The sequence below is a fragment of the Rattus norvegicus genome, chromosome 2 (assembly GCF_036323735.1).
Source record: "Rattus norvegicus strain BN/NHsdMcwi chromosome 2, GRCr8, whole genome shotgun sequence".
In the NCBI taxonomy this organism is placed as follows: Eukaryota; Metazoa; Chordata; class Mammalia; order Rodentia; family Muridae; genus Rattus; species Rattus norvegicus.
The window spans coordinates 99,845,877-99,865,609 of record NC_086020.1 but is presented as its reverse complement, the minus strand read 5'-3'; the positions used below and the strand labels follow the sequence as shown (position 1 = coordinate 99,865,609).

The 19,733-nt window shown below is 36.3% G+C and overlaps 1 protein-coding gene across 1 annotated transcript in view; it reads left to right on the top strand.

Moving 5' to 3' along the window:
• The window catches only part of Hnf4g (hepatocyte nuclear factor 4, gamma), a 150,870-nt gene that overhangs the window by 78,202 nt on the left and 52,935 nt on the right, over positions 1-19,733 (top strand).

Here is a 19,733-nt window from a genome sequence, read left to right as displayed (position 1 = left end):
AGCAAACAAACAAAAAAAACCCATAAGTGGAAAAGTGATTTGAATAGGCAATTTCTAGAAAGGACAGGCAATAAACCCTAGGTAAGCATGCATAAACCAACTTGTAATTCAACAAATACAAGTAAAGACTGTTTTTCATGCATTGTTAATACATATTTAATGTTTATTAACACAAAGTTTAAAAAAGTAAAACTTGTATAGTACTGCAAAAATGTTTATTTAGCAATAGGGCAGTTCTTGTTGGGAATTTTTTTATCACAGAAAATGTATCCATTTAATCCACTTGAGCTAACATAGCATTAGTACTAAGAAAACATTTTTAAAAAATATGTTCTGTTATGAATTAATTTTTTTATTTAGGGATTATTGGTGATGTTTTATGGGGAAGAAAGTGTTTAGTATTCATAATTTTTTATAGTAAGAAATATGTCCAGCTGACAGAGCAGTTTGCAATATATTGTGATAGCTTGCTTTTAGCTGTCTGAAGGTTATACTTGTGCATAAGTGTGCACATGTACCTGTTGCACACATGTGCAGATTAACACACATAATGTGCAGTATAGAAAAATTCTTTCTATTCTTCTATCAGGTTTTTACATTGGTAGCTCAGGATGCGTGCAAACTGTGAGTTAGGGCTGAAGTTATTTTAGTAACTTTTAGGATTTGGGAACAATCCAATCCATTTACCCATCCCTTCCAGCCTCCTGATGTAACATTCCCTTACCCTGGGGTTCAGACCTTGGCAAGACCAAGGGCTTCCCTTCCCATCGGTGCCCAACAAGGCCATCTTCTGCTACATATGCAGCTGGAACCATGGATCTGTCCATATGTACTCTTTGGATGGTGGTTTAGTCCCTGGGAGCTCTGAATGGTTGGTATTATTGTTCTTATGTGGTTGCAAGCCCCTTTAGCTCCTTCAATTGTTTCTCTAACTCCTAGAATGGGGATCCATTCTCGGTTCAATGGTTGGTTTCTAGCATTTGCCTCTGTTATTTTTCATGCTCTGGTAGAGCTTCTCAGGAGATATATATCAGATTCCTGTAGTATGCACCCCTTGGCATCCCCAGTAGTGACTGGGTTTGGTGGCTGCATGTATATGGATGCCCAGGTGGGGCAGTCTCTGAATGGCCATTACTTCAATCTCTACATATATCCTCCTATAATATTTTTGTTCCCCCTTCTAAGAAGGACTGAAGCATCCTCACTTTGGTCATTCTTCTTGACCTTCATGTGATCTGGGATTGTATCTTGGGTAATCCAAGCTTTTGGGCTAATATCCACTTATCAGTGAGTGCATACCTTGTGTTTTTATGTTGGGGTTACCTCACTCAGGACGATATTTTCTAGTTCCATCCATTTGCCTAAGAATTTCATGAACTCTTTTTTTTTAATAGTCAAGTAGTGTAAATGTACCACATTTTCTGTATCCATTCCTCTGTTGAGGGACATCTGGATTCTTCCCAGCTTTTGTCTATTATAAATAAGGCTGCTGTGAACATAGTGGAGTATGTGTCCTTGTTATATGTTGGAGCATCTTTTGGGTATATGTTCAGGAGTGATATAGTTGGGTCCTCAGTTTGTACTATGTCCAAACCTTAATTTACTCACTGCTATATGAACTGTGGGAGTTATGATAAGAATAACATTTTTGGTTATCTAAAGTGAAATAATAACAGGTATAATTATATTATGCATGTAAAAGATTAATAGAAGCAAAATGAACTTGAGCCCTAGCATAGGCTCATAAGAAGTATCTCCAGTCCCTTATATGATGGGGATAAATCTCAAAACTTCTTGAGGTTCTCTCTCTCTCTCTCTCTCTCTCTATATATATATATATATATAGATATAGATATAGATATTGATATATATTGTGTTTCTTTCTTTCTTTATCTGGACAATGCTCAGCCCTTAGCCACTTTCATTTCTTTTTTTTTCCTCACAGTTCTTCATCCCATTTCTCCTCTTTCCTGCCTCCAAGAGGATGCTCCCTCACAGGACTCCCCACTCCCTTGGGTCTCAAGTCTCTCCAGGGTTAGTTGCAACTTCTCCCACTTAGGCCAGAATAGGCAGTCCTCTACAGAAGCAATCCATGGTCTTTTTTTTCTTAAAAATATTTAGACAAACCATATTCATGAACTGTATGTTGGAAAATGTTACTATAATCCAAAAGGATGCTAATCACAATTAAAATTATAAAAACTAATACAAATTAATTTGCTGTTGTAAAATTATAAAATATGGCTTTCTTTTACCCCACTAGGTCTGGCACCACAGTGCCCCAAGACATCTGTTAGATATCTTGGCAGAATCACATCCCAACTCCATGGCAGCCCAGTGTCTCTAGCCGCTGTACATTCTCTTACACTTAAATTGCTACAAGAAAGAACACACAACACAATAACCTTTGATCCAATTGATAAGACATACAAAGCCCTATACACATCCATCCCTTAAGAACATTCATAACAACCCGTAAAGGTACAGTGTGGAATCTTAATGTCAGCCTCCACATTCTCTCTCAGTGGCTACTCTCTCCCTCTCCTCTCTCCTCCTCCTTTCCATTCCAGTCTCCTCCCCTCCCCTCAAACTTACCTCTCACCCATCCTTCCTTCTCGTTCACTGACAGGCCTCATTCTATCTTGTACCTGCCTCACCTGTGACATCATCCCACGTTAATTTTTTATATTAAAAATATATTCATATTATAAAATGTATTTTAAACTAACAACCATGTCATGCTGATTGTTGACATGTTGCTGATATTTAATCTCAGTAGACATATGATGAGAGTAATAGTATACAGTTAGCTTTTATACATTCATATTATAGTATTTTACAGCATTTTTGATTGTAAAATTTAGATCCTTAAAACCATATCATTGTGATTTCCAATGACAAGGGTAATGCCCAGATGCCATGAGACAGAGATTTGCATCACTGTCTTAGGGTTTTACTGCTATGAACAGACACCATGACCAAGACAACTCCTATAAGGATAACACTTAAATGGATCTGGCTTATAGATTCAGAGATCCTGTTCTTTGTCATCAAGGTAGGAGCATGGTGGTTCTGCGTAGTCATCGTTCAGGAGGAGCTGAAAGTTCTACATCTTCTTTGGAAGGCAAACCTGGCAGACCTGTGATCTGAATTCTATCCTCAGAACTCAAGTAAAGGTAGAAGTTGCCCCATGAAGCCATCAGAGACTTGGGATCTCCTTTTTGCAAAGAACTAAACTTAAGTAGACTAAGAGTTTCTGTTTTTTTTTCTACTATGAAGACTTTCTGGAAAAATGACCCCTTCCTCTCCCATGAAATGAATCTCTAAAATGTTTTTTGCAATGCTGGTACATAGTGAGTAGTTATGAGAAAAGTGTAAGGTTACCTATCCTATTGTATCCTTATATGTATGGGCTATATAAAATTTTCAATCTGGAAAATAAAAGACAAATATTGTTATGGTTTGAATATATGTAGGGAGTGAAACTGTTAGGGTTATAGTTTTGCTGGAGGAAGTGTGTCACTATGGGTGGGATTTGTAGCTCCACCTAGTGCAGATGAGTCAATCTCCTCACTCCCTGCGATATGTTCTCTCTTGATGATAATGGAATAAACCTTGTAACTTGTAAGCCAGCCCAATTAAATGTTGTCCTTTATGAGAGTTGTCTTAGTGTTCACAGCTATGTAAACCACAACTAACACAAATATAGTATTCAGTTCAGAGAAAATAGTTCATACACACATGTAATTTTTCCAAGAACTGTGTATCTTTTGTTTTGTCTATTTTAGCAGTGATGTGCTAAAACCATCTTATATAACTTTCATAATGATTTTTATCTCTTGCATGTTCAAACTTTTGATAAGTGTATTCCTGATCATATGAGAACTGGAACGTTCATTTGCATCTCTTATTTATTTCATTGGATTGAGTCATGAGAATTACAAGATATTACTTCTAATTATTATGAATTTTTCCATAGTGATAGTATTGGTGACACATGTGAATGCAAGATGGTTGGAAGGAATGCATGTAGAAGTGAACACAGGAGGCAAGAGGATAGCTTTGTGGAGCCAGCTGTCTCCTCCTACCCTCACTTGAGTTCTGGGGATAGAACTCAGATAACAGGTCTGCTAGGCTTGCCTTACCTGTGGAGCCACCTCATTAATAATTTTCAAGTATTAAAATTGTATTTACAATTAACTGTATGTGTACATGCCCATACTTTTGTAGGTACTTGGATAATGTAGTTCACATGTGGAATGCAGAGACAGCTTTTAGGAGTGGGTTCTTTTCTCCACTTTGGATTCTGAGGGTGAACACATGTCATCCAGTTTGTGCTATGAGTGCTTTATACACTGAGCCATCATGGCTTGGGTTATGATTTTACATAAATTTATTTTTTTAAAAAATGAAAGTTTTCCAAGGAAGTTGTCATACTTTTTTTGAAAAAAAATTCTTAAAGAGAAAAATCTCAGAGGCAGAAGATACCATACAAAACATTGACCAATAGTCAAAGAAATTGCAAAGAGCAAAAAGCTCCTAACCCAAAACATCCATGAAATCCAGGACACAATGAGAAGACCAAACCTAAGAAAAATAGGTATGAAAGAGAGTTAAAATTTCTAACTTAAAGGACCAGTAAATATATTCAACAAAATTATATAAGAAAATTTCTCTAACCTAAAGAGATGCCCATGAAATTACAAGAAGCTTACAGATCTCCAAATAGGTATGAGCAGAAAATAAATTCCTCCTGTCACATAGTAGTCAAATACCAAATGCACAAAACAAAGACGGAATATTAAAATCAGTGTAGGAAAATGGTCATGTAACATGTAAAGACCTATAAGAATTACACCATTCAGAATTCTCAAGAGACTGTGAAATCTAGACAATTCTGGACAGATGTCATCCAGATCCTAAGAGAATACAAATGCCAGCCATGGCTACTATATCCAGCAAAACTCTCAATTACCATTAATGGAGAAACAAATATATTCTATGACAAAACCAAATTTACTCAACATCATTCCACAAATCCAACCCTGTAAAGGATACTAGATGGAAAACTCCAACACAAGAAGGGAAACTACACCATAGATAAAGCAAGAAATTAATCTTCTTGCAACAAACCCAGAGGAAGTGAGCCACACAAACATAATTCCACCTCTAACAACAAAAATAACAAGAAACAATCACTATTAATTAATATCTCTTAATATCAATGGACTCAATTTCCTAATAAAAAGACATAGACTAACAGACTGGATATATAAACAGGACCCAGTATTTTGCTGCATACAGGAAATGCACCTGAGTGACAAAAACAGACACTAACAAGAGAAAACATTTTCCAAGCAAATGGTCACAAGAAATAAGCTGGAGTTCTAATATAAAAACAAAATGAACTTTCAACCAAAATTTATCAAAAAAGATAAAGAAGGACAACTTATACTCATCAAAGAAAAATCTACCAAGATGAACTCTCAATTTTGAACATCTATGCTCCAAGTGCAAGCATACCAACATACGTAAAAGAAACTTTCCTAAACTTTAAAGCATACATTGCACCACAAACAATAATAGTTGGAGACTTCAACACACATCTCATGAATGGACAGATCATTGAAATCAAAACTAAACAAAGACACAGTGAAACTAACGGAAGTTTTAGACCAAACGGGTTCAACAGACATCTATAGAACATTTCCTTCTAAAAGAGAAGAATATACCTTCATCTCTACACCTCAGGGTACCTGCTCAAAAATTGACTATATAATTGGTCACAAAAGAGGCCTCAAAAGATATAAGCAGATTGAAATAATCCCATGCATCCTATCAGACTATCGACTAAGTCTGGTCTTCAACAACAGCAAAAAAATCCAAAAACAAACAAGCAAACAAACAAAACAAAACAAAACAAAAAAGCCAAAAACCAAACCAAACGAAAACAAAACAAAACAAAAAAACCAGAAAGCACACATACACATGGAAGCTGAACAATGCTCTACTCAATGACAACTTGGTCAAGGAAGAAATAAAGAAATTAAAGACTTTTTAGAATTTTATTGAAATGAAGGCAGAACATACCCAACCTGTGGGATTATAATGAAAGCCTTGCTAAGAACTCATAGCTCTGAGTGCTTCCAAAAAATTTGGAGAGACAATAAACTAACAGCTTGACTGAAAAGTCTAGAACAAAAAGAAGCAAATTCACCCAAGAGGAATAGACAGCAGGAAACAATCAAACTTGGAGCTAAAATCAATCAAGTAGAAAGAACAAGAACTATACAAATAATAAACAAAACCAGGAGCTGGTTCTTTGAGAAAATCAAAAAGACAGATAAATATTTAGCCAGACTAAACAGCAGGCACAGAGACAGTATCCAACTTAACAAAATCAGGAATGAAAAGGGAAATATAATAACAGAAACTAAGAAAATTAAAAAAAAATTATCAGCTCCTACTGTAAAAGCCTATACTCAACAAAACTGGAAAATCTGGATGAAATGTACAAACTTTTAGACAGATACAAGGGAACAAAGTTAAATCAGGATCTGATAAACCATCTAAACATTTCCATGCCCACTAAAAAAATAGAAGCAATCATTAAGTCTTCCAACCAAACAAAGCCCAGGACTAGAGGTTTTAATACAGAATTCTATCAGACTTTCAGAGAAGACTGAAAACCAATATTCTTCAAAATATTCTACAGAATAGAAACAGAAGGAACACTACCCAATTCATTCTGTGAAGCCACAGTTACACTTATACCTAAACCACACAAAGACCCTACAAAGAAAGAGATCTTGAGATCAATTTTCCTTATGAATATTGATGAAAAAATGTTCAATAAAATTCTCACAAACAGAATTCAAGAACATATCAAAACAATCATTCACCATGATCAAACAGGCTTCATAACAGTCATACAAGGATGGTTCAATATATGGAAATCCATCAACATAATCCACTATATAAACAAACTCAAGGGAAAAAAACACATGATCATTTCATTAGAGGCTGAGAAAGCATTTGACAAAATTCAGTACGCCTTCATGATATAGTCTTAGAAAGATCAGGAATTCAAGGCCCATACCTAAACATAGTAAACACAATATATAGCAAACCTGTAGCCAACTTCAAACTAAATGGAGAAAAACATAAACTAATTCCATTTAAATCAGGGGCTAGGAAAGGCTGCCAACTCTCTCCCTACCCAGTAAACATAGTACTCAAAGTCCTACCCAGAGCAATTAGACAACAAAAAGTGGTGAAAGGGGTACAAATTGGAAAGGGAGAAGTCAAGAGATCACTATTTGCAGATGATATGATAGTATATAGTTAAGTGACCCCCAAAATTCTATGAGAGAACTTCTACAGCTGATAAAAAACTTCAGCAAAGTGACTGGATATGAAATCAACTCAAAAATATAAGTACCCTTCCTGTACTCAAAGGATAAACAGGCTGAGAAAGACTTAGGGAAATGACACCCTTCACAATAGCCACAAATATTATAAAATACCTTGGAGTGACTCTAAGTAAGCAAGTGATGATCTGTATGACAAGAACTTTAATATAAGTCTCTAAAAAATGAAATCAAAGAAGACCCCACAAAATGGAAAGATCTCCCATGCTCATGGATTGGCAGGATTAATATAGTAAAAATGGCCACCTTGCTGAAAGCAATCTACAGATTCAATGCAATCCCCATTAAACTTCCATTAGAATTCCCCATAGAATTAGAAACAGCAATTTGCAAATTCATTTGACAAGCACAAAAGGAAAAAAAACAGGATAGCGAAAACTATTGTCAACAAGAAAAGAATTTCTGGGGGAATCACCATTCCTGACCTCAAGCTTTCTTACACAATAATTGTGATGAAAACTGCATGGTATTGGTTCAGAGACAGACAGGTATATCAATGGAATAGAATTGATGACCCAGAAATGAACCCAAACACCTATGGTCATTTGATCTTTGACAAAAGAGCTCATACTATCCTATGGGAAGTAAAAGACAGCATTTTCAACAAATGGTGCTGGTTCAAGTGGAGATCAGTGTGTAAAAGAATGCAGATCGACCCATTATTATCTGCTTCTACAATGCTCATATCCGAGTGGATCAAAGACCTCCATATAAAACCAGATACACTGAAACTGTTGGAAGAGAAATTGGGGAAGAGCTTCAAACCCATAGGCACAGGGGAAAATTTCCTGAACAGAATGCCAATGGCTTATGCTCTAAGATCAAGAATTGACAAATGATATCTCATAAAATTTCAAAGCTTCTGTAAGGCAAAGGACACTGTCAATATGACAAAACAGCAACCAATAGATTGGAAAAAGGTCTTTACCAACCATACATCAATTAGAGGGCTAATATCTAATATATACAAAGACCTCAAGAAGTTAGAGTCCAGAAAATAAAATGGTCCTATGAAAAGTGGGGTACAGAGCTAAGCAAAGAATTCTCAGCTGAGGAATTCTGAATGGCTGAGAAGCACCTAAAGAAGTGTTCAACATCCTTAGTCATCAGGTAAATGCAAATCAAACAATACTGAGATTCCACCTCACACCAGTCAGAATAGCTAAGATCAAAAACTCTGGTGACAATAGATGCTGGCAAGAATGTGGAGAAAAGGCACACTCCTCCATTGTTGGTGGGATTGCAAGCTGGTACAACCACTCCAAAAATCATTCTTTTTGTTCCTCAGAAAATTCAACATGTACTACCTGAGAATCAGCTATACCACTCCTGGGCATATACCCAAAAAATGCTCCAACATATAACAATGACACATGCTCCACTATGTTCATAGCAGCCTTATTTATAATGGCCAGAAGCCTGAAAGAACCCAGATTCCCTTCAACATAGTAATGGATACAGAAAATATGGTACATTTACACAATGGAGTACTACTCAGCTTTCAAAAACAATGATATCATGAAATTCATAGGCAAATGGATAATATCATCCTGAGTGAGGTAATGCAGTCACAAAAGAACACACATTGTATGTACTCACTGATAAGTAGATATTAGCCTTAAAGCTTAGACTGCCTTAAAAAAATCACAGATCATATGAAGCTCAAGAAGAAGAAAGATCAAAATGTGAATGCTTCATTCCTTTTTAGAAGGGAGAACAAAATACTTCTGGGACAAAGAGTGGAGCAGGGACTGAAGAAAAGATCATTCAGGGATTACCCCATTAGGGGATCCGTTCCATATGTAGCCACCAAACCCAGTCACTATTGCTGATGCCAATTTGTGGTGAAACACATTGAGTTGTTCAAGGCCTTGTCCCTGATGTGTGAGTTCACATATAACCTTAATTCCATCCAAGGCAATAAATAGCAAATGAGTTGGGTGAATCCAATTGCTTTTTCACAGTGGCTTTCATTGTAAGTATGTCTGATTTTAAATAATGAGGCTCCTTTTTTTTTTACTTTGTTTTTTCAACAAAAAACTGCTTGCTGGCAGGTGGCAGATATGGGTGTCTCCAGAGAGACTCTGTCAAAGATAGGATGTTTGCAGCTAAAAAGAGAACACCAATGGAGGAGTTAGAGAAAAAAAAATCAAAGGAGCTTTGCAACCCCATTGGAAGAACAACAATATCACCCAAGCAGTCCTCATCAGAGCTGTCAGGGACTAAACCACCAACCAATGAGTACACATGGAGGGAACCATGACTCCAGCTGCATATGTAGCAGAGGACAGCATTGTTCAGCATTAATAGGAGGAAAAGCCCTTGGTCCTGTGAAGGCTGGTTTCCCCAGTGTAGGCTAATGCCAGGGCATTGAGGTTGGAGTGGGTGGGTAGGAATGGGAGCACCCTCATAGAATCAGGGGTAGTCAGGAGGGGCATGGGAGAGGGTGTAAAGGGGATAACACATAAAAATTAAATACATAAACTATCCAAGAAAAATAAAATTTAAAAATAAAAAGAAACATTAACTAATAGAGTAATGCTGATATTTAGCTCATAAGTGATTGCTGAAGTCAGAAAACCAGAAGAAGAGTTTTAACTGTGTAGAAGAATCTTCTTAGAAATGATATAATTATTTAGCCAATTTCAGAGAATTTAGCAGACTACAAAATATGTAAAATATTTATATTAATTTTACTTGGTTAATACATTTCAAGGAATTGTTTATTTTAAAAAGTTTAAATCGTAAATAAAAAGATTTCATTTGTGGTTAGATTTCTAAATAATGGGACAATGTATGCCATATTTATGGGATAATGTTCTTTCCACCATTAACATAGACTAATTTATTCACTGCTGTATAATAGTTTTTCCTTTCCTAAAAGAATAAAAGAAATCAATATTTGTATTATATGCATTAATATAGAGTAAGTATTAGAGGACATTTAAAAATAAGACTAAAATACCATGGGTGGAGTCAGTTACTAGATATTCTATATTAGTTAATATTTCTCAAATTTTATCTAAAGTCCTTTTGCTATTTTGTCTTTTTTTTTTTCCGGAGCTGAGGACTGAACCCAGGGCCTTGCGCTTGCCGCTCTACCACTGAGCTAAATCCCCAACCCCTAGAGTCCTTTTGCACTTTGCTTTTTTCTCACATCTTTTCCTATGTCTGGATGTAATTATAAATGCAAATGTTAAAAGAAAACAAAGGAAGGGTAAGTTTTGTGATGTATATAAGAGAGTTGGTGAATTGACTCAGATGCTAATGAGGACCTGACATTAGTACTTTGGACATAGGAGGTGGAGAATGAGCACTGTTGCCCACAGCTTGTCTTCCCACCCATGTGTCTGTGCTGTGACATATGCACTCAAACTCCAAACAAATAGGAATTTAATTAAGAGCTTTAAGCAATAAAAGGAAAAGAAGATCTTTAAATAGGAGGACATTGACTCTAAATAACAGCAAAATGGAGGGAACCAATATGGAGAAACATATGAAATAATCAGCTGGAGCTCTGACTTTGGTCCAGAGCTGAGAGATTCTGCAAAGAGACTTTAGTATCTACACCAATTAATATGAGTGTGCTAAGGAGTTTTGTTCACTACCAATATTCAAAAGGTCTACAGTAATTTCTTTTATATGTAAAATATGCTAAAGACTATGTGTGTTTTAAAAAGAAAATTGCCAAACCAATCCAAACCAAACAAAACACTATGAACCATGTGCACTTGGACATATTGGAAACATCAAATGCAGGTGCTTGCCTTATTAACCCTTGAAATTATTACCTAGATTAGTGCTTTGAATATAAGTGCTCACTATTCCTTTTTTGAGTGGATACTTGTGATAAGTTATCTTTAAAACACTCAGTTTTATATGATTCTCCCAGCTTAGCATATGCATAAATGAACACATATTGAAATGCAAAATAATAAAAAATGTATTTCAATTTAATAATAAATATGTTTTTGAAAAGCAAGTCAACATCAAACCAGACACACTCAAACTAATAGAAGAAAAAGTAGGGAAGCATCTGGAACACATGGGCACTGGAAAAAATTTCCTGAACAAAACACCAATGGCTTATGCTCTAAGATCAAGAATCGACAAATGGGATCTCATAAAACTGCAAAGCTTCTGTAAGGCAAAGGACACTGTGGTTAGGACAAAACGGCAACCAACAGATTGGGAAAAGATCTTTACCAATCCTACAACAGATAGAGGCCTTATATCCAAAATATACAAAGAACTCAAGAAGTTAGACCGCAGGGAAACAAATAACCCTATTAAAAAATGGGGTTCAGAGCTAAACAAAGAATTCACAGCTGAGGAATGCCGAATGGCTGAGAAACACCTAAAGAAATGTTCAACATCTTTAGTCATAAGGGAAATGCAAATCAAAACAACCCTGAGATTTCACCTCACACCAGTGCGATTGGCTAAGATCAAAAACTCAGGTGACAGCAGATGCTGGCGAGGATGTGGAGAAAGAGGAACACTCCTCCATTGTTGGTGGGATTGCAGACTGGTAAAACCATTCTGGAAATCAGTCTGGAGGTTCCTCAGAAAATTGGACATTGAACTGCCTGAGGATCCAGCTATACCTCTCTTGGGCATATACCCAAAAGATGCCTCAACATATAAAAGAGACACGTGCTCCACTTTGTTCATCGCAGCCTTATTTATAATAGCCAGAAAATGGAAAGAACCCAGATGCCCTTCAACAGAGGAATGGATACAGAAAATGTGGTACATCTACACAATGGAATATTACTCAGCTATCAAAAACAACGAGTTTATGAAATTCGTAGGCAAATGGTTGGAACTGGAAAATATCATCCTGAGTGAGCTAACCCAATCACAGAAAGACATACATGGTATGCACTCATTGATAAGTGGCTATTAGCCCAAATGCTTGAATTACCCTAGATCCCTAGAACAAACGAAACTCAAGACGGATGATCAAAATGTGAATGCTTCACTCCTTCTTTAAATGAGGAAAAAGAATACCCTTGGCAGGGAAGGGAGAGGCAAAGATTAAAACAGAGTCTGAAGGAACACCCATTCAGAGCCTGCCCCACATGTGGCCCATACATATACAGCCACCCAATTAGACAAGATGGATGAAGCAAAGAAGTGCAGACCGACAGGAGCCGGATGTAGATCGCTCCTGAGAGACACAGCCAGAATACAGCAAATATAGAGGCAAATGCCAGCAGCAAACCACTGAACTGAGAATAGGTCCCCTATTGAAGGAATCAGAGAAAGAACTGGAAGAGCTTGAAGGGGCTCGAGACCCCAAAAGTACAACAATGCCAAGCAACCAGAGCTTCCAGGGACTAAGCCACTACCTAAAGACTATACATGGACTGACCCTGGACTCTGACCCCATAGGTAGCAATGAATATCCTAGTAAGAGCACCAGTGGAAGGGGAAGCCCTGGGTCCTGCTAAGACTGAACCCCCAGTGAACTAGTCTATGGGGGGAGGGCCGCAATGGGGGGAGGGTTGGGAAGGGAACACCCATAAGGAAGGGGAGGGGGGAGGGGGATGTTTGCCCGGAAACCGGGAAAGGGAATAACACTCGAAATGTATATAAGAAATACTCAAGTTAATAAAAAAAAATAATAAAAAAAATTAAAAAAAGGAAAAAAAAAAGAAAAGCAAGTCATTGAAATGTAAATTGATTTGGATTATGACCTGCCAGTTGTAGGCCAAGTAACACTTTGAGGTCTAAGGAGATGACTTAGTCTTCTGTCTCACTTCCCTGAGAAGCAGTTCACCAATGCTAAGTTATTTATCTCATCAATGAATAGAATGTGCAGTCAGAAAATGGTGATGATTATGGAAGAGAAAAGAACACTCAGTCTGAGCAGAATGAATGCTTTGGTTCTTCCATTTGGGCTTTGAGATCCAATTCACACATCATACTTTTAAATTTTTACTATTAAATGGTCAAATAATGCCTCCTTACTGATCTCCTCATACCCCCATTTTGGGAATCAGAACAGTGGTGTGTTTGTTTGCCTGGGGTTGCCTTCGAGACAGTTGAAGTATGCCTGCATTTCGAAAACCACTATCATTTTGAAATGGAATTCCTGAAGATAGGTATAAATTATGAAACAGTGTGCTTTTAGGTAATAGGGCCAATGTTACCACCATCTGCAGAATTAGCTGTGTGTACAAGCTTCTGAAATTCTGTTAACAGTTTTGTCCTGAACAGTTTTGAAATTGTAAAGTGTAGAAAAATCAGTACATTTTCAATTTTCCACTTAAAATTTAGTACATAGTAAATATATTGAGAGAGGCACTACAGTAATTATAACCACTGCCCTGTTGAAAATGAAAAACTATCATTATTTCATTATGTTTCCGTCCCATTAATTTACAACTACATATCCCATTCTTTTCAACAAAATCTTTGGATCATGTGGACTATAAATCAGTAAAGCTGTATTTTTGATAATCATTTAAAGACCTGTGGAACATCCATAAGAGAAAGGATATAACACTAAAATTCGTATCTAAGATCTATTACCTCTTCAATAATAATTTAAATTTTAATCAGTCTGTATTTTAATAGCTTCTCTTATGCATATGAGTCTGCACATATATATGTTTTCATATTTGTGTGTTTGAGATTGTGTGCGTGTGTGAGTTTGAGTGTTATATGTGTGTATGTATGAGTTTGTGTGTATGTATGTGTATCTATGTATATTTGTGTGTGTATGCATGTGTATGTGTGTGTGTGTGTGTGTGTGTGTGCATGTACACTCAAGTGTATAATACTCAGGATAGAAACTTAGGCATGTCTATGCTAGGTAAGTCTCTTAACTTGAAGTTACATTCCTCTCCTAGTTAAATATCTCTAAATTCTTGAATATAAATTATTTTATTAAATTGCTGCTATATGATATAATATATTTTGAGAACATCTCCCCATTCCATGCTACTCTCTCCTTTCTTGTGCCTCCATTTCCATGTTAGTCCTCTCTATTCTCTTAGCGACTTTGCTTCTATTTTCATGTCATCTGTCCATGTATGATACACACACACACACACACACACACACACAAATTTATATCATGCATCTATAATGTAAAGCCTACATAAGAAAGAAAATATGTTATATTTGTTTTTCTCAGCTGGTATTAACTTTCTTAATATTATCTTCAGTTATATCCATTTTTTTTTGCAGGTAACATATTTACTCTTCTTTATGATCAGAAAAAATTCTTTTTGCATATATACCAAACTATCATTATCCGTTCTTCTGTTGAAAGAAAAGCATGGTTGCTGAAATGATGTTTTAAACTAGATCTACATTCTTTAAGGATTAGAAAAACACATTAGGCATCAAAACGTCGTCTAAGTTCACTAAGCCAAAGAAATCACACTGGTTATTTGTGGCCAGAAGTGGTAACTGATTGGCATAATACTCAGTAGGCAAGGACTTTAACAGTGGAGAAATTAACACAGATATAAATCACAGTAATAATAGTGATAAATGCCTCACTGACAAAGTGTTAATGTTATTGTATAGCTACTAAAGAGAAAGAGTACTGTCAATTTACAACATAACATATTTCATCATAATTGCTGTTTTTGTGGGCATAATTCCCCTTCTGAGTTTTCTCTGTTCACTTTTAAATATCTCTTTATGTCAACTCTTTATTAGTTTATGTTAAAACTACTGTATTAAAATTATTCCGAGCATACTTAGGAAATTTGAGGCACACAATATCAAAAAGGTCTCAACAAGAGTCTGTATATCAGAATAGAAATGTAATAAGTAAAATTATTCAACTAGTAACTAGAAATTTTTCATCGTGAAAAGCTTGGGTTCTACAATTACTGTTGATTCATAGGAAACATTTTAAAGATGAATGAAATCTTTGAGAGGTACTCTGGAACATTGAGAGAAAGGGTGTGCCTTAACTATTCTGTGTTGCATCTATCTGGTCCTCAAACTCATCCATGATATCAGAAATAAATACAACCATAGATCATTGCCCTTACAAACATAGATCAAAGTTCATACCCAAACAATATTTTTTTTCATTTTTTTTTTTTCAGAGCTGGGGACCGAACCCAGGGCCTTGCGCTTGCTCGGCAAGCGCTCTACCACTGAGCTAAATCCCCAACACATATAACCAAACAATATTAAGTCAAACATTATTAAGCATGAACAAGGATTATGGTTGGGTGTAGTGGCAAATGCTTTTAATCCCAGCACTCTGGAGCCAGAGACAGGATCTCTTCTTTGAGTTTGAGGCTAGCCTGGTCTGCATACTAAACTCCAGAAGAGGCAAGGCTAAATTGTGAGTCACTGTATCAAAACAAGCACAGCAATGAAAAATCCAATAGACCAAAGGAGAATATGTAGCATAACCAGGTAGGACTTTTTTCTCACAGATGAATCATTTAAAAAGCAAAATATACTGAAGAATAAATCTAGACACACATACCCCACACATACACATATGTGTTGGGAAAACCTAATACATTTTTGTATTAAAAACACTATCAACTAGACATAGATGTGCAACCAGATTATGTTCACCTATTAAGAAACATCTACCTAAAACCACAATAATACTGAAGGCTGGAAGCATTTCTTAAAGATTGAAAATATATATAGATCCTAGATTTGTAAAGGCTATTTAACATTTTTCTGGAAGTCCTAGAGAATGCATACAAGAAAGAAAAGAAAATATAGTTGACAAAGAATGAAATAATTATAGATAATAATATATCATGTTTATAATATTTAAAAATTATAAAACAAAAAATGACAGCTGATAAATATATTCAAGAGTTGTGGAATTCAAAGCCAATGTAAAAATCATTTGCATTTTATGTATTAATAATGAATTATTAGGTGTACAATACTAACATAATAATAGAGACATAGATAAATGGGAATGACTGGACCCCAATCATTTATAGTTAATTAATTCTGATACGTTAAAGAGATATAAAAAATAAAGCTTCTTCCAAAATCTGTGTTAGGATAACTAGAAAATGCCAATCAAAATTTGCAGCTAAGTCTCTGCCTGAAACCATGTAAAAATAATTCAGAATGATCAATGACGGAAGTGCTGCAGCCAGAACTACCATGCTGAACATAGAAAACATGGCGTTAAATCTCTGTGACCTGAGAGAAGAGAGCTGATCCTTAGATGAAACATTCAAAGGACACCAACAAAAGAAAAATATGAATTATACTAACAGGATTATAAGCTTCTATGCTTTCAAGGACTTGAGGAAAGCCGAGAAAATTCATAAATTCAGGAGATGCCATTTTCAAATCATATATCAAACGAAGGAATCACATTATACTGCCTTTTTTGTTGTGATTGTGAATAACTAGTATTCCATGAGATATCATTACTTACTAATGTGTATATTTTTATTTGTAAATCACTTTGAAACAGTTTGTGTAAAAATAAATATGAATTCAATATCTTATTACTCCAGAGTTCTTCCTCTCACATTCAAAATTGTCAGCAAAGATATTTGTATGCTATTAATTATTTCATATGCAATAGCAAAATCCTGGAGGTAATCCAATTGTCTATTCAAAGAACTTAAAAAGTTCACTGTTCAATAATATATAAATATTTATTAATATATATTCAAACTGAATATGCAGATTGGAGACATTTGCTCATACTTTAGAAGTACAAAGCACATATATACATAATATATCATACAAAGTACAAAGCACATATCCCTTAATTACGGTTTCTACTGCTGTGAAGAGACACCATGATGATTTCAAATCTTTTTTTGTTGTTGTTGTTGTTTTTTTTGTTTTCAACGTTTTTTCTTTATTAACTTGAGTATTTCTTAATTTTTTTTTCTTTTATTAACTTGAGTATTTCTTATATACATTTCGAGTGTTATTTCCTTTCCCGGTTTCCGGACAAACATCCCCCTCCCCCCTCCCCTTCTTTATGGGCATTCCCCCCTCCTCCCCCCTTTCCGCCCTCCCCCCAACAATCTAGTTTACTGGGGGTTCAGTCTTAGCAGGACCCAGGGCTTCCCCTTCCACTGGTGCTCTTACTAGGATATTTATTGCTACCTATGAGGTCAGAGTCCAGGGTCAGTCCATGTATAGTCTTTAGGTAGTGGCTTAGTCCCTGGAAGCTCTGGTTGCTTGGCATTGTTGTACCTATGGGGTCACAAGTCCCTTCAAGCTCTTCCAGTTCTTTCTCTGATTCCTTCAACCAGGGTCCTGTTCTCGATTCAGTGTTTTGCTGCTGGCATACGCCTCTGTGTTTGCTGTATTCTGGCTGTGTCTCTCGGGAGAGATCTACATCTGGCTCCTGTCGGCCTGCACTTCTTTGCTTCATCCATCTTGTCTAATTGGGTGACTGTATATGCATGGGCCACATGTGGGGCAGGCTCTGAATGGGTGTTCCTTCTGTGTCTGTTTTAAACTTTGCCTCTCTATTCCCTGCCAAGGGTATTCTTGTTCCCCTTTTAAAGAAGGAGTGAAGCATTCACATTTTGATCATCCGTCTTGAGTTTCATTTGTTCTAGGCATCTAGGGTAATTCAAGCATTTGGGCTAATAGCCACTTATCAATGAGTGCATACCATGTGTGTTTTTCTGTGATTGGGTTACCTCACTCAGGATGATATTTTCCAGTTCCGACCATTTGCCTACGAATTTCATAAAGTCATTGTTTTTGATAGCTGAGTAATATTCCATTGTGTAGATGTACCACATTTTCTGTATCCATTCCTCTGTTGAAGGGCATCTGGGTTCTTTCCAGCTTTTGGTTATTATAAATAAGGCTGCGATGAACAAAGTGGAGCACGTGTCTTTTTTATATGTTGGGGCATCTTTTGGGTATATGCCCAAGAGAGGTATAGCTGGATCCTCAGGCAGTTCAATGTCCAATTTTCTGAGGAGCCTCCAGACTGATTTCCAGAATGATTTTACCAGTCTGCAATCCCACCAACAATGGAGGAGTGTTCCTCTTTCTCCACATCCTCGCCAGCATCTGCTGTCACCTGAGTTTTTGATCTTAGCCATTCTCACTGGTGTGAGGTGAAATCTCAGGGTTGTTTTGATTTGCATTTTCCTCATGACTAAAGATGTTGAACATTTCTTTAGGTGTTTCTCAGCCATTCGGCATTCCTCAGCTGTGAATTCTTTGTTTAGCTCTGAACCCCATTTTTAATAGGGTTATTTGTCTCCCTGCGGTCTAACTTCTTGAGTTCTTTGTATATTTTGGATATAAGGCCTCTATCTGTTGTAGGATTGGTAAAGATCTTTTCCCAGTCTGTTGGTTGCCGTTTTGTCCTAACCACAGTGTCCTTTGCCTTACAGAAGCTTTGCGGTTTTATGAGATCCCATTTGTCAATTCTTGATCTTAGAGCATAAGCCATTGGTGTTTTGTTCAGGAAATTTTTTCCAGTGCCCATGTGTTCCAGATGCTTCCCTTGTTTTTCTTCTATTAGTTTGAGTGTATCTGGTTTGATGTGGAGGTCCTTGATTTCAACTCTTATAAACGTAATTGTGTTACAGTTTCAGAGGCTTAGCCCACTATCATTGTGGTGGGAAGAATGACAATGTGCAGGCAGACATGGTGCTGGAGAAGGAACTGAGAGTTCTACATCTTGATCTACAGGCAGCAGAAGGAGACTGTGCCACACAAGATATAGCTTGAACATAAGAATCCTCCAGCATGCCTGCACAATGACACATTTCCTCTAACAAAGCCACACCTACTCCAGCAAGGCCATATCTCCTAATAGTTCACTCCCTGTGGGCAAAGAATTCATACACTTGAGGCTATTAGGACCCTACTTATTCAAACAACAACAACAACTACATATATATATATATATATATATATATTGTTTTTACATGTACAGACATTTTCTGGACAGAAGCACAGCAACTGAAAAAAAGTGAAGCTTTTCAAAGCATTGCTACTAGAAAAGACAGCATAATGTCTTAGCTATATACATGTTTTCTAAGTATTTTAAGAGAGTTTCTGTTTCAAAGAGAAACGTTAGCCAAGAGACTTTGACATTAGATATCTGTATTTGAGTTTGGTTTTCTTGTCTACTAGTCCTTGGGCAATCACCTGAACTTTCTAAATCTTACTTTCATTTTTGTAAAATAAAGATAAAAAGTAATATTGACCTTCGGATATGCAAATGCTGAAAATCCAAAGAACTTGTTAGATAGCATAAGGCTTGGCATAGGGTAGTCATTTAATCACTAACATTATTTTTACTATTAATGGCATACAAGCACTTAATATAATTAAATATATGAT